The following is a 7,043-nucleotide window of genomic DNA, read 5'->3' as shown; positions in this document are numbered from 1 at the left end:
ATCAAAAGGTATTCCCTGTTGCTGACCACTTTAATTCATTGAACCATTCTATCAGTGATTTACCCTTTTTAATCCTAGGTACCGATTTCAAATCGACTAAAGTTGTGCTGAGATCCGTATACCGTAGTCTAAATATGATATTTATAGCAATATACTATGTATAGGATCGATTTATTCGACTTTCAACGGGGTTTTGCTCCGCCTCTAACCAGGGACGTAACCAGGATTTTGAAAGGGGGGAGCCGTTATGCGAATTACGTATGACCCCGGCGGGGTCAAGGGGGAGGGGGGCGATCCCCCTGTGAAGTAGCGCACTCTGAACGTTCTTAGGACTGTTTGAGAGGATAAAGTGAAAATTGCAATAGACGCATTATAAATAAGCGAAATAATAATTATACACTAGTATAATAAATCAACAGTAGCAGATCCAGGAATTCGAAAGAGAGGTGAACCAGGGAGGGACTTTCACAGACCGAGGAACCACCCACCTCGGAAAAGAAAAGAAAGTTTATGATTAGGGCATCTCTAGATGGCCGAAATTACACTCTCACACTTCAATTTGAATATATTTTTCCTTTATTTTCCTTAAAAAAATGAAGAGGGGTGCATTGAATCCACCTCGGCTCAAAACATTCTTTATCCAGAATAGTAATAATCACGAAAAATGGACATGAACAACCAGATCACACCCTAAAAACAAACAGCAGTCACTAAGACATACATCAGGAGCCGACTCGATGGAGTTTAATGTCATACCCAGGGAAGGGAACAGATCTGTTTTGAAAGGTGGAGGGGGAGGGCATTTTGTAAGTCGACACCCACCCCAGCCCCACAATGGTTGGAGCTGAGGTGAGAAAATTTGAGGAAATAGTACCTCTAGATGGCCAGAAATGACACTTTTAGTAAAATTTATCATCACATCACCATTAGTCAATATGAAGCGCCAAAAGAAATTCTCACGATCTTTTATCAGTGATTTTGACAACCATAGAGATCTTATTAATGTGTGTGAAAACAAAGCTTAAAACCATTGTCTTTGAGTATGTACTTTACATAGGCCTACTTCAAAAACGTGATTTCACAAGCACCTCAGCCCCACCATGGCTGGGGCTGAGGTGAGAAAATTTGAGGAAATAGTACCTCTCGAGATGGCAGGAAATGACACTTTTATATAATAAAATTCATCATCATCACATTACCATTATTGTCAAAATGAAACGCCAACAAATTTCTCATGATCTTTTTTCAGGAATCTACTTAATATCCAGGACAACTTAGGCCTAATTATAGCTTACTAAACTTTAACTATATATACTATAGTATGATCAACAAATCACAACTTTTTTTCGCATTTAGCACAATTTTCTTCACTTTTTATTGCTATTAATATTATTATCAATTATTACTATCGTCATTATCATCATTGTTATCATTATTACTATTAGTAGTAGTTATTAAACAAACATGATCTTTTATCAGAGATTTTTGACAACCATAGAGATCTTATTCTTATTAATGTGTGTGTGATATACCATAGAAAAAAACATAGAAAAAAAGCTTTAAAACATTGTCTTTGAGTATGTACTTTACATAGGCCGTCTTCAAAAACGTGATTTCACAAGCACCTCAGCCCCACCGTGGCTGGGGCTGAGGTGAGAAAATTTGAGGAAATAGTACCTCTCGAGATGGCCGGAAAGGACACTTTTATATAGTAAAATTCATCATCATCACATTACCATTATAGTCAAAATGAAACGCCAACAAATTTCTCATGACCTTTTATCATGAATCTACTTAATATCCAGGACAACTTTGGCCTAATTATAGCTTACTAAGCTTTAACTATATATACTATAGTATGATCAACAAATCACAACTTTTTCTTTCGCATTTAGCACAATTTTCTTCACTTTTTATTGTTATTAATATTAATATCAATTATTACTATCGTCATCATCATCATTGTTATTATTACTATTAGTAGTAGTATTATTAAACAAACATTTAAAGAAACTTGCAAATGAATAAAAACGAAATTGAACCACAGTATCGCATTTCTATCTTAAAAGAACTGACCTGAGATTTATGGATTTAAAATTTTTTTAAATCACGGCCACCATCCACTTAAACTCGATACATCTATAATATAATAGATTTGCTGTGTGCGCGATCATTGGCGGATCCAGTCATGGAGGGAGAAGGGAGAATAGGGTAGCTAGCTACCCCCTATCTTTCATTTGAAAAATCCTCAGATATAGCCCTCCGTGACCAAATACAAAGTAACCTTTGTTTTTTTTTAGGCCTACATAGGCCTATACTTTGTATTTTTTTCTTAAACATAGGTCTACGCCATATATTCAATTCCCATTCCACACACATTCAATCAAACCATTGAACTACACATTTTCAAGCATTTATAATTTACAAGTGATTAACTTTCATTAAAAACACAAGTTAGTTTTTATACTTTTTGCTACGATAATTTAAATGGTTTGAAAGACAACGGCTGAAGTTACAACATGACCAATAATTAAAAATTTAATAACGGTTTAACTATTTAATGTTTTATTATTTGAATTATTATTATTAGTTCAGCACCACAAACAGTATGTATAAGTTCTACTGTTTTCTCTACTCTCTCCGTTCCACGCGCCTCAGGATATTGGTTAAGTAACAATTATTGTTGTGTCTTCTTAATAATGTGACCATAATAATAATAATAATAATAATAATAATAATAATAATAATAATGATAATAATAATAAATATAACAATAATAATTATAATAATAGTAATAATAATAATAATAATTATTATTATTATTATTATTATTATTATTATTATTATTATTATAATAACATAAAAAAACAAATATACGCAATTGAAAAATGAAACATTCTTTTTTCAATTGCGTATATTTGTTTTTTGTTTTTTGTTTTTTTTTTGTCCTTTTCTCTTTTTTTGTTTTATCCAATCTTTTATTTATACGATTGCAATAAAGTAAATTATGAATTATGAATCCGTAGGCCTACTTGTTTATTAAGCGGTTTCCATCTTGAGAAAAAAAGTATAATATTTGAAAGGCCTTGTATCTTCTTCGAAAATAAATGACAGAGGTTGCAGAACATCAAATATATATTATTTAATTGAAAAACGTATATTTCGTCCTGTCCTCAGGACTTCTTCAGCGTTAATTAAATGTACAGAACTAGGACTTCTTCAGCGTTAATGATGTAGGCCTACAGTATGGCATCATATAAACAGCTAAAGGTCACTAGTTAGAGGCGGAGCAAAACCCCGTTGAAAGTCGAATAAATCGATCATATACATAGTATATTGCTATAAACATCATATTTAGACTTTATTTATATTTATTTATTATAATTATTATTATTATTATTATTACTATTATTATTATTATTATTATTATTATTATTGTTATTGTTATAGTTATTATTATTATCATTATTATTATTAATATTATTATTATTATTATTATTATTATTATTATTATTATTATTATTATTATTATTATATAAATATAACACTAGCTACAACAAAATATGTCACACTTGAGCTCCTTGTTTCGCGAACTTATTCCACATACACCGAATAAGTGCACGCAGGATCGGAAGACCAACTTCTATCTATCTAAAAATAGCCATGTTGATAGATATTAATCTATCAAGAATTATTTCCACAGAAAATTTTAAATTTTAAACTAACCTGTATAAGTAACATGTTATGTAAACTAAGTTAAATAACAATGACACTAAATTATTAATTGTAAACCACCAATCCGATCTTTATCTCCCTCTCTCTCTCTGAATAAGTATTAGCAGTGTATTCAACTGGTTTATGCAGTCAATGACCCCTCAGCCAGATATTCCTGTCATAGAAAGATAAATACCAAGTACCAAGTATGGTGAAACTAATAAAACAAATTTGCTTAATAGATATGGTTGTAAATTTTTCAGAAAATGGGTCGTAAATTCTAGGTAGAATATAATGTAAACATGGACATTGATAAATACCGGAATTGATGACACTCGAAATAGTGAGTTAATTAAACAAGAGCTGAGATAAATTCTTATTATCCTGGTTAAATTATAAGGGTAATGACCTACCATGGTTATTCACAAATACGTAATACCGTAAAACCTCGAATTGAAGCCCAGTGGGCTTAATCTCGAGATGAACCCCATCCCGAATTGAAGCCTCCTTTCTATATTTGCAAAATTATCCTAGAAAAGAAGCCCATCTTGAAAAGAAGCCCATGGTCTTCTTGTCAATATAGCATAGGCGTCTTTTCGACATAGTACAGGAAATACGCTGTACATGAATTTCAGAAAACTTGGTTTATACATGTACAGTTAGGTGATTTAATGCCAGTTAAATACACTTCATGATGCAAAATGATGTTACAGTGGCCTTATTTATTATTTTATAGTACAAATTTACAAAATTTACAATATTCATTTGAAAAAATCCCCCTCTTTACTTTCCATAAGTAGTCTCGAAAAGAAGCCCATCTCAAAAAGATGCCCATCCCAGGGCTTCAATTCGAGGTTTTACGGTATACATGTTTCAATTTCAAATCACGGTATAAAAAAACTTTACATTCATGCGCTATGTATACATGAAGTTTATAAATTAAACACAATGGGACCTTTCCGCTAAACCAAGGGGCCGCCCATATACATGTCGCTAAAAGTTAAAAAAAAAAAAAAAAACGACCAGGGGCGCGGCAGATTCGAACAAGTTGTGGTTGGCCGCTTTTTTTAAAAGTTTGATTGAAGGGTCCAGTTATCTCTCAGTAATTATTCAATCAACGAATTTGACACTAGTATACAAAAACGCATGCTGATTAGATAAGACTCACTACGGTACTAACCGTAGCTTCTGAATAATCGTTTTATATGTTTACATAAAAAAAGGCTAATTGTTAAATAATGCACTAAATGAAAATAGACCTAAATAAATATGCACTCTCGATCTTCCTTTAACGGTGGCGTCACGGAGTGACCCTGGTGGTGACTGTTTGGGGGCCCTAATAAGCGAGCGAATGGAGCGTAAGTTTTCGGGCGGAGCGAGCAAACAGACACGGGAGCCAGGGAGGCGCGTAGGGCACCAGGTCGGGGTCCAGGGGGTGAAGGTCAATGGTGGTGGTCCGAGGGGCTTCGCCTCCCCGCAGTCAGAGTTTATGGCAATTATGAACTGTTAACTGCGTCATTATGAGAACATAGAACGGGATGAATTATTCAGAAAATTTTATGACAAAACCAACAGATCAGCTTTCGGAACTGGTTAGGCCTAATCATTATGTACTCTATGTAGATGTAAATTAATGCAGACAATATTTTAGTGAGAAACAAAGCATGTTTTAATAACGTACGTAGGCCTATATACAATGCAAAACAGATTGATCACAAAATCAGAAACAAATGTCAAACATCAGAACCCAGCTTTTATTGTTTAAAACTGTCGGGGCCCCATGAATGAAACTATGAAACTATTATAGTTTATTTTAAAACTACAATATCGGGGCCACTCGTGCCTTGGGGCCCTGGCGACCCCCCCCCCCCCCACGACCCGCCAGCGTGACGCCATCCTAAAGTTTTTCTTATTTAGAAAATGACTCAAGGCGAACATGCAGGGGTGATGCCACTGCCAGGGAGACCTGATTCCCGTCCCGGTCGGAGAGAAAACATTGGAAGGAAGAAAAACAAATACCGTACTCGCGCGAATAAGCGCCCCATTTGAATAAGCATGATTAAGGTGTGGAGTGGAAGCGGCATATTCTCCTTTAGTCAATATCAAAAAGAGGATATTTATCTTGGACAGATGAGAGCTCCCTGGACAGACAGTATATTTCCAATTTTCATCTTCTTACATTTTTCTATAGCCTAGTCCTACTGCTTTTCCGACAATTTACACCTAACACATTCTCATCTGAGTTTTCAAGAAAACCTGCAGTGATCATGCCATCCTGCTAATCTCAATCGGCCGATGGTAATTTGAAATAACGAATTACTAATTCGAAATTTCGGATTAGTAACTCGAAATAACGAATTACTAACTCGAAATAACGAATTAGTAATACAACATAATGAATTACTGAGTGAATTTTCAAGAGCCAGTACACATGTGACAAAAGAAAGACAACTGTCTCAACCAAATAATCCTGAAGAGAGTCTGTCTTTGTATAATGTTTTACGAATTGCAATAACTGAATTACTTTGAGAATGGAGCTGGTTTTTTTTCTCAATAAACAGTGTGTACAGTAACAGGTACAACAAAAATTACTGCAACAAAAAAAGATTTAAGTTTATACATAAAAAAAATTAAAGAAAAACATAGGCCTATAATTATTTTCAGCTGTCTCGATTTTAATGAAAATATTTTTTTCGGATTTTTCGGATTACTAATCCGAAATTTCGAATTAGTAATTCGTTATTTCGAGTTAGTAATTCGAAATAACGAATTACTAACTCGAAATAACGAATTAGCAATCCGAAATAACGAATTACTAACTCGAAATAACGAATTTTCGAAATTTCGGATTAGTAATCCGAAATAACGAATTACTAATCCGAAATTTCGAATTAGTAATTCGTTATTTCGGATTAGTAATCCGAAAAAACGAATTACTAATTCGAAATAACGAATTACTTAATTCGAAATTTCGGGTTGTAATCCGAAATAACGGATTACTAATTCAAAATAACGAATTACTAATTCGAAATTTCGGATTAGTAATCCGAAATAACGAGTTACTAATTCGAAATAACAGATTACTAATCCGTTATTTCGGATTACTAATCCGAAATTTCGGATTACATTTTGATGATTTTATATACTTAAGTGGCACGAATAGGCTTTCGTAGTAATGCCTTTGAAACCTCTTGTCATTATTTAACCGGGGGATTTGCCTCGTCACTTCCAAGAGATTTTCAGCATGGAGGAACTATAGACGTTTTGAGCGACGCCCGACCACGCCAGTTACGTTTCTGTAGGAGCTATCCACCGCCTCCCCCTCCCCA

At 33.9% G+C, this 7,043-nt stretch overlaps 1 protein-coding gene across 1 annotated transcript in view; it reads right to left on the bottom strand.

Moving 5' to 3' along the window:
* LOC117124896 (coiled-coil domain-containing protein 169-like) overlaps nucleotides 1-7,043 on the bottom strand; it is a gene marked incomplete at its 3' end in the record, with an annotated part of 13,306 nt that overhangs the window by 5,246 nt on the left and 1,017 nt on the right.

The sequence above is a fragment of the Anneissia japonica genome, unplaced genomic scaffold (assembly GCF_011630105.1).
Source record: "Anneissia japonica isolate Jap-2015-1 unplaced genomic scaffold, ASM1163010v1 scaffold1881_len754168_cov175, whole genome shotgun sequence".
NCBI classification, from domain to species: Eukaryota; Metazoa; Echinodermata; class Crinoidea; order Comatulida; family Comatulidae; genus Anneissia; species Anneissia japonica.
This window is presented reverse-complemented; position numbering and strand designations above follow the sequence as displayed.